General features: G+C 36.4%; 1 protein-coding gene across 4 annotated transcripts in view; it reads left to right on the top strand.

Annotated features, from left to right (window-relative positions):
* Nucleotides 1-6,325: 6,325 nt before the first annotated feature.
* Nucleotides 6,326-9,038, top strand: part of LOC102097569 (cadherin-9) — a 101,207-nt gene continuing 98,494 nt past the window's right edge. For 2 of the 4 annotated variants that reach the window (XM_065052594.1, XM_065052595.1), the window contains exon 1: nucleotides 6,331-6,636. The gene's annotated coding sequence lies outside the window, so the exon portion shown is untranslated. Of the gene's footprint in view, nucleotides 6,637-9,038 lie in introns of all 4 variants that reach the window. The other 2 variants (XM_065052592.1, XM_065052590.1) reach the window with 2 other exon arrangements.

Genomic DNA, 9,038 nt, shown 5'->3' with positions numbered 1-9,038 from the left:
TGCTGTGTGCACAGTTAAAAAATATGTTTACAGGTTTTGCATTAACCTCCTGGTAATATCCAGGAATTTATATAATTTAGACAGTATTGCTTCTGTTATTTATAAAGAATGGTTGAATTAACACAGATCTCCCTGTAAGGGAGTCTCCTTGTAAATTATCCTGCTGTGGCTAGAGCAACATTTACCAAAACTACATGTTGTTTAGAGAAAACTGACTTTGTGGGACTTGAAGACATATTTTTTCTATTTATGATGAATTCACATTATTTCAATCACAGCTTTATGAAAACAAAGTTCAGGAAACTAAGAACTGTGTAAGCCCTTCTTTCTTCCCAATCATGATAACTTGAAATATACTTTAATACGAAGTTAGGAGAAACATGAATCTTGAACAGTTGACATCATGAATGATAGACATTTCAGAATTCCAGGAGCTGGAACTTGAGGACAGGATTCATCTCACCTAACATCAGCAGTTGAAAGTTCACAGTATCACAGTATGTTTGGGATTGGAAGGGACCTCAAATGATCATCTAGTCCAATCCCCCTGCTGGAGCAGGAACGCCTAGGTTAAGTCACACAGGAACATGTCCAGGCGGGTTTTGAATGTCTCCACAGAAGGAGACTCCACAACCTCCCTGGGCAGCCTGTTCCAGTGCTCTGTCACCCTCACTGAGAAGAAGTTTTTTCTCAAATTTAAGCGGAACCTCTTCTGTTCCAGCTTGATCCCATTACCCCTTGTCCTATCATTGTTTGCCACCGAGAAGAGCCTGGCTCCATCCTCATGGCACTCACCCTTTATATATTTATAAACATTAATGAGGTCCCCCCTTAGTCTCCTCTTCTCCAAACTAAAGAGACCCATCTCCCTCAGCCTTTCTTCATAAGGGAGGTGCTCCACTCCCTTAATCATCTTTGTTGCCCTACGCTGGACCCTCTCCAGCAGTTCCCTGTCCTTCTGGAACTGAGGGGCCCAGAACTGGACACAATATTCCAGATGTGGTCTCACCAGGGTAGAGTAGAGGGGAGTTAGGCAAACAGTTCAGCTTCTCAACAGGGTTCCCTCTGTAGTCAGCTCAGAGAAGAAAAATAAAAAAATAAAATAAAAAATCCAGGTGATGTTGCTTGGTAACTCAAATTTTCTTCAAATATTTAGACAGTTATCTTAAAATGGAATGAAGTTTCCCCTGGAAAGTTCTTTCTCCTTCCAATGGTTATGGATGAAATAGATTAAAGTGACTGCCTAACTTCTGGACCAATAAAGCAGGTGAAATTAATTCGATCTCAAGATATAATTACAGCACAATTATGCATTTTGGTTGGGCTCCAAGGACTGTAGTAGAAGGAAACTCAAGTATTACCACACAGAATGTAAAATACTTCATCTCTGTAGCCAGAATAGAGATTTGCCAAACTGATGGAGGAAGCAATGGCATGCTCTGTGAAGATTATGCATTCTTTTACATCCATAAACAGAGGACGACATGGGAGATGTCTGGGAATATTCTACACAGACAAGCTAAGATCCCTGTTAATAGGCTTATTTATCCCAAAGTAGAATAAATGAAAATTAATTTATTGTTTGGGGATCATTCTTTACCTTTGTCACATCAAAGGATGAAATATCATCATACAGTTTTGTTTCTTTTTTTTTTTTTTTAAAAAAAGCTGCTTCTTCTGGTATTTTATTGATTCTAAATAAGCTTCTTCAATGTTACAGAAAAGTAACTCTCTTCCCACTTTTTTTTTTTCAGTAAATGTTCAAAACTGTCATGTGTCACACACTTTAAGTAAAGAATTTAGGAATAAAATTATGAAAAAATGACAGCTGAAGGGTTAGCAGCTCATTGCAATAAGTTTTTGAAAGCACATACAAAGCTCAAATTGACTTTAGCTATGGAAATAAGGATGGAAATTGCATGTGAAGCTGAAGTACTTTATAGTTGTTCCTAAGCAAATCAGAAAACTCACGGTGTTTATTTTTCTTTTCAGAAAATAAAGTGATTTGTTTTGCTTTAATCACTAATTTTACTGATATTCTAAAATTCCTCTTCAATTAATTATTTTTAATTTTTTTCAATATTATAATTTTGGGGTCATATTTGCAAATTAGTAATTTAAGATCTACAAGTAGGTACCGAGTCCAAATACCATAGATACATGTACCTGAAATGCCTAGGGTTCATTGTTTCTGTACCTTTCCAGTGGCATTCACACTGCAGAGCACTTTGCTGGTATCTCTTCTGAATCACATGCACTACCATTGTTGCCCTGAACCAGGTAGTTAGTTAATTAGCCAGTTTGTGTGTATGTGTGTGTGTGTACACATGAATGAGGGTGGGAGTAGTTTCAGATCAATGAGTCTGATCTAGGATCTATGCAAATACCTCCAATCATTTTGTGCCAACTTTCTAAAAAAGCACTGTTTTTTTACCAAGCTGAGAAAAATTCAAATCTAGCAATTTAATTTACTTAGAAATGCTGTAAACAGTGTATACAGATTAAGCTCTGTAACTGATTATTGCATATATTCTTAACTAAAGATTTTACTATTCTGTTTCTCAAAACAGAGATACAAATAAGTCTGGGGACATGTTAGCTTAATCCATTTGTTTGTGTGGCACAGGTTGCCTTAGGTAAGTGTTTCAAATTTGCTTTGTTTTAAATAGCTTCAAGTTTAGAATGTGTAATGATTCTTACCTTGTTTTGGTCTTGTTACGTGTTCTTCCCCCTCCCACGCACATGTCTTCCCTCCTCTCGTCTCTTTTTTGGGAGCTTGGAATCATATACAGAAAAATAATTCTCCTTCAGACAAGACAGAGTGGCTGTTCCTTTCTTAATTGTACCAAAGGAAGAGATTCAAAAGCAGGAAAGGACCACAAGATTTCTTATTCTCTCTCTTATGCCCTATCCTGTGCATATTAAAGTGGGTCAGCCAAAATCTAGTGCTTGTCAGGTCTGATTTAGTAGTGTTCTGACAATCTTTCAAAGTCATACACTTCATCATATTCTTTAACAAACCAATCATTTAAAGTCTTTCACAGAAATGGAGAAGAAAGCTTGGAGAAAAACTGGAAAATAAGCCAATAGCATTCTTCTGAAATGATTGACTAAGTGAAAATACAGATGTGTTTAGAACTAGTTTTTTAACTAGTAGTAATTATTTGATTTAGTTTCTTTATGTTTCAGAACCTTAAAGGCTCTGGTGAAAATGAGCAGAACTAAAGTTGCAAAACTGTTAATTTTCTTCTTGTGAATCTTGGGGAGTTTTCTTATTTATGTACCTCTTGATTGTTCTGTTCACCTCTGTTCTTCTTTGACATAACAGAGTCTTCAATTTGAGAAAGACTAAATGTATATTTAAGATTTCTGAGAATGAAAAAAAAACCCTCATGTAAGTGACATATTGAAGGGAAGTTATTACTACTGAAGCACAGACTCCTTTTTTTCTTACAGACCCTTGGACATCTGTGAGAACACAGATTTGAGAGAATTCAGGCCTGCCTTGGCTTACCAGAAACATGGGAAGAGATTGCCTGGGATATCAAAGTCCCACCGGCAGATTTCTAGACATCATCTGCTTACTGAGTATAAGCAGTAAAACCTAAGGATAAAAATAAATTATTACTTTCCTCTTCTGACGTTTTATTTGCATTTTGTTTTGCCTTAACAAGTTAAGTGTAAACATGTCAGGAAAAGAAAAAACGATGGGAACCAGGGATTGAACTCAGAATGATTTATCATGGCAACCAGTCCAATTCCGTGTACTGCTGAGTGATCTTAGCCTCTGTGAAATAAGGAAATGCTCAGAATTTCAATGAAGATTGGGTTTGTAATCACTGCTTCCCATGGACTGTAGCAGACAAATCTTTAGGAAGGTAAATAAAGATGAATAGGGGTCAAAAGAGAAGAGACCTGATTCCAAAAAAGACTTCATAAAACTTAAAACTGAAGTACAGCCTGTCTTGCAATAAAAACAATCCTACCTTACCCTTTTGGTTGGTGCACTTCTTGCTTCTCCATATCTCTTCCCACTGCCCACTCATTTTCAGAAGTATTTTGTTTTCCTCCTCTATATGGAGTAGCCTTCTGTGTGTTAGAACACCACCTCAGATTTCCACCCTTCTTTCCCTATTTGCTGTTACACCTACACTTTTTCCTCTTTGGCCTACTTTTTATGCATATTCCATTTACGGTGCATATTGCAAAACTTTTTACCCCCATCATGCAACACTGTTAGCATTAGAACTGTCTTTTGTTTGTGAATATATAGCACATAATTTCATTTTTTCCCCTGTAATAGTTACTGTGCTGTATTTACAACACCATGAAAAATATATGTGAGAAAATAGACATTATGTCATCAAATATAAATAATGTTCCTTGCTTTACTACAGACTTCTAGGTGGCATCAGCAGAAGCAAAGGCATTCCCATTTATCTGAGTGTATTCTGCCTGTTATGAAACAGATCTATGCCTTCCTTTAAAGCAGAGGCCAGTCCTTCAGCTGCCGCTGAATAATGTTCTCTAAAACTCAAGGAAGTATTGTGCAAAGATACATCTTTCCAGTTTCAGGGATTTCTCTGTACCTGGATGCCCTCCCGATATTAATTAGAGTAGCCACAATGTTCCCAAAGAGCAGCCAAAAGAGTGAAAAAGCAGAGCCATTACTCATGCATTTTTATCATACAGGTATCCTCCTTTTAAGAAAATATCTTTTAGGCACCCCAAGATTTAAGGCTGTACTGAGACCATAGGGCATCAGAGATATACATTTGTCAGTAGCTTTTCTTTTTACTCTCCCATGTAATTACTGAGACAAAACTTTTGCTAATTTTTTTTCCAGTAGTTTCACCACTGAAGTGGACTGACCATGGGATGAAAATACAGATTAAAACTTTCCTTTATACATTTTAGCTGACGTAATTGATTTTTTCTGGGTTTGGATTTTGCTTTTTGGTTTTGAAAATACTAAACCAAATTCTGCACACCATTACACACATGAAAATATTGTTTTAATTGATGTGTAACAATCTCAGAAAAGACTTAGTTAATTTAGGGCTCAATTTAACTGCCATTGAAATCAATAGAAAGGTCCTGACTGATGTCTATATGAATTGTATCAATGTCTTAATCATTTCAAATGGGATCTAATGGTGAAATGGTTCTCATTAGAAACAGTGTATTGTGAATATGAGCCTGCTGAGCTCATCATTGGTAGTACTAAAGCAATAATAAGAACTTAAAGCATTAATTTACCTAGGTGTCTCAATTAGCTATTTGATGTAAACATTCCTTTTGTTACAGTAAAATTTCTCTGACAGAAAAAAACAGATTCCTCCTTTCACCGCAGTTACTGAACCCATAGCTTTAATGATATTTCATAATTAGAAACTAGTTTCATGACCCATCTTTCTAAGAGGAAATGTTGGTACTAGATTAATTATGTTACAAGCCCAGACAATTACACCTTGCAGCATTTAATGTTATTCTGTTGGTGCCCACAACAGACATCGGATGAAAGCTGTCTTCAGGGTTTGTTGACAGAGAAAGTGGTTGTGAAGTAAACGTTCCTAGAAGTCCCATTGAAAATGCTTATTTTATGTAAGTGGCTGAAATAGTCATTAGTAGGCAGAAATCCACAAAAATGCAAAAGTAGCAGGTACAAAACTAGAACCTATGATACTCCAGTTTTAAAAGGCAACATCTTATGCTTCAGTTGGAGATGGCAGTTCAAGTAAACCACAATATTGTGTAATATTGAACATCTGGTGACATAGTAGGGAGCAGTGATTACTTGTACCCAAACAAGCTGCACCAGGTACTGCTCCTGGCAAAACCATGTATTTCTGTGAATGACCTGGACATTATTAGCCACAATTCCCAAAACGTCCTTTGCAACTTCGTATTATGTCCACTTTCAGGTACAGTGGAAAGTCTATCATTATCAATAGCTGTAAATGACACTAGTTCTATAAGCCTATTGAGTAGAGGGGGAAATCTCCCACACCTTGCCCTCTTTCTACTAAAAATATTTTGTCACTGTGGCGTTACAGGATAATTTTACATTCTTCAATGAGTATGTGCACACAAATGGCACTGCATTGCTAGTGTAGATAATTAGAATAAATTTTTTCTCCACATAATTCACAGGTTATGGGCATGCTTTTACCCTTTTTATTAAAACCGAAAACAGAAAAAAATGAGGTGGTAGCATGAGTCTCTATGTTTAAGCCTCAGTTAATAAGAGGGTCCTTAACAAAGCCCTCCTTCCTGAACCCTCCCACTGCATTCACTTGCAAATCACTGTATGGCTGGCAAAGCCGGCATCCCGTCCCCCCACCCAGCCCCAAACCTTCTCTTGTTGAGCACTGCGGCTCTATCAGCAGCATCATCTCTCTCAGTGAGGGACGTTTGTTATTAATCAGGGGCACTGAATGGAAACCAATCAGATAGAGAGAGTCCCTTTGGCTTCGTGACTCTGCCTGCTTGATTTAAGAGTGATGCTGAGAGAGAGTGAGCTCTAGTTAGATGCAAGTACATGCAGCGCTGAAGATACAGTAACAAGCAGAAAGGAGGAAGCAAGTAAAGGAACAACACTGGATGGACTGAGCTAGACTCACACTGGCAGACACGGTGAGTAGATTAGCTTTCTTTAACATTGAAATTGATGAAAGCAAAAGAGCATATGTTTTCTTAAAAAGTGCCTAAAATGTTGAAGATGCCTTACAGATACTTTTTAGGAAGGGCAAGTAGGGGACAGGGTCAGCAGAGCATTTTGGGGAGAGTTCTATACAATTCAGAAAGAAAATAGTTGTGTTAAATTGCTGAAATCTGAACTTCTGTTGCTGTATATATGACAACTGCTTGTGTATATTAGAAAGCTGGCAATGTACATGCTATTTGTCAATGTTATTAGATGTTATTAAGTCTTTACTATGATACAGCAGTAACAATACAGACTAACTTTTGCTCAGGATGCTTTTTTGACGGTCCAGATAGAAGGTATCTTCTTTTTCTTTCTTTCACATCTGTTGTTATCTAAAACACCTAATCAAAACAAATCCAGTTAAGAAGGATAAAAAGAAGGACGCCTTTATTACTAATAAGAAAAAAAGTACTGATGCTTTGTTTTGTTTTTCTTCAGTGGCTGTAAGAAATTTATTTATTTATTTATTTATTTATTTATCTATTTTTTAATATGTGGTATGGGGGAAGTGGCAGTTCAGGGTTCAGTAAGACTGAGAGGTGAGGGAGATGTCACTTTGGATATTCACAGCAGTAAGTCAAAGTCAACAGGCTTTAAGTGTAAGGCTGTTTTCCAGAAGCACTACCAAACAACCTCATCAACCTAATATGTATAATCAGAGACAAGTACAGAAAGCAAGGCAGAAAGCATAAAAGATTGAAATGACCACTTGATTTTGAAGTAACCTTCAGAAACCAATTGTCCAAGGGTTGACATTTTGCTTTTTCTCTTTATTTGCAAGAAACCTGCAGTCATATCCTTTCAATTTCACCCTATGAGCTTCAAACAAAGAATGATGCATATGAACTATAAAGAAATCTATATCCTTTGCAGTTGTACACACAGTGCATACAGTAGCCACTTACTTTCTCACAGATTCAAGTAGTAGGTCAGAAAATATAATGGTATTTTCTTAGGATGATTTCCATCTTCAGTAGACAAAGTTACAACCAATGTATCAGTTTTGCTCTGATTAAAGTCAGTGACAAAACTCATATTTTACTTAAATCAAAGCAGGACTATGCTTCATTGCTGAGTGTTACACTAGTTACTCATAGTAAGGACAAAAATGGTCAAAAAGACAAGTGTAATATTTGCAATAGTTCTGCAAATGGGACTGAAAGCTTTGTTTAATAAATAACATTGGTGGTAATTACAGGAAGTGTGAAAAACAGAAATTTAAAAATCACTGTTTCCACATCTGAAATGTTAATTTACAATCAAAAAAGTGAGAACGGACCAATTAAAAATTTAGAATATTGTGATATTTTTTCCTATGATTATTAAGAACTCTGTAGAAGAATTATGTTAGTTTTAAAAAAGGTGTACTGTTATCTCTGTGTCAATTTGACAGGTAAAATATATTGTTCTGCCACTTTTCCTTCACTATATAATAAGTTCAAGACAGCATTAAATATGTTTGCAGATAATGTGATTTTGTGTTAGCAAATATATAACATTTTACAAGGCCACATTACACAATCAAAAGCCTATGAAATGAATATTTTTTGTTTTATTTTCTTGTTAGTTAGATAAACAAGGTTAATTTTAAATGAGGAAATCTAACTGTATCAGTACTACATACTAAACTTGTACCTAAAATAGTTGTCAAGTCTTTACAACTTGATGGAATGTTTTCAATGGAGTTTTTTGTATGTTTATGTGTGTGAACAGAGTAGGGTATTGCACTTCAGAGACTTGAAGCTGTTATTGTGAAAAATCATGTTGCATAGGTAACCAGTACATCTCACCTAAACTCAAAGAGCAATGCAATATTAAGTGAAAAACTCTGCCATACGCTTTGTACAAATCCATGGTAAATGTGTTTTGAGCTTCTGGCGTTTTCACACTTGTCTGAAGAACTGACCATGCTAAAAAGGCTGTCTCCCCTGCAGACAGCAGCCCATTTGTAGGGATCTGTGTTGTCATCTCTCCTAGCTGCTGCTCCACAAGGATGCTGAACTCAGAGGCAGTTACATGGTGTTGGCAGACATACTCTCATCATTGCATCAGACAATTAAGATTATTTCATTCTCCAACTTATCTACTAAACAAAATGTAATAACTTGAATCTGCTAGTTTAAATGTTAGCACCCATGATGCTGCGGAAAGAACTGTGAAACTTAATTCTGACATTCGCTTATGCCCTGGCATCAGGATACAGTTTCTGAAGCTACACAACATAGGTTTCAAGGAACCTACTGGTGGAAGTGTTGAGAAGCACAGCTAGAAACTAACAGGACTGACAATTTTCTCTGAGCTTGAGTTTGTTCAAGAGATAAAACAAGGT

This window comes from Columba livia, chromosome 2 (assembly GCF_036013475.1).
Source record: "Columba livia isolate bColLiv1 breed racing homer chromosome 2, bColLiv1.pat.W.v2, whole genome shotgun sequence".
NCBI classification, from domain to species: Eukaryota; Metazoa; Chordata; class Aves; order Columbiformes; family Columbidae; genus Columba; species Columba livia.
The sequence above is the reverse complement of the archived record's forward strand: the minus strand, read 5'-3'. Positions and strand labels throughout refer to the sequence as shown.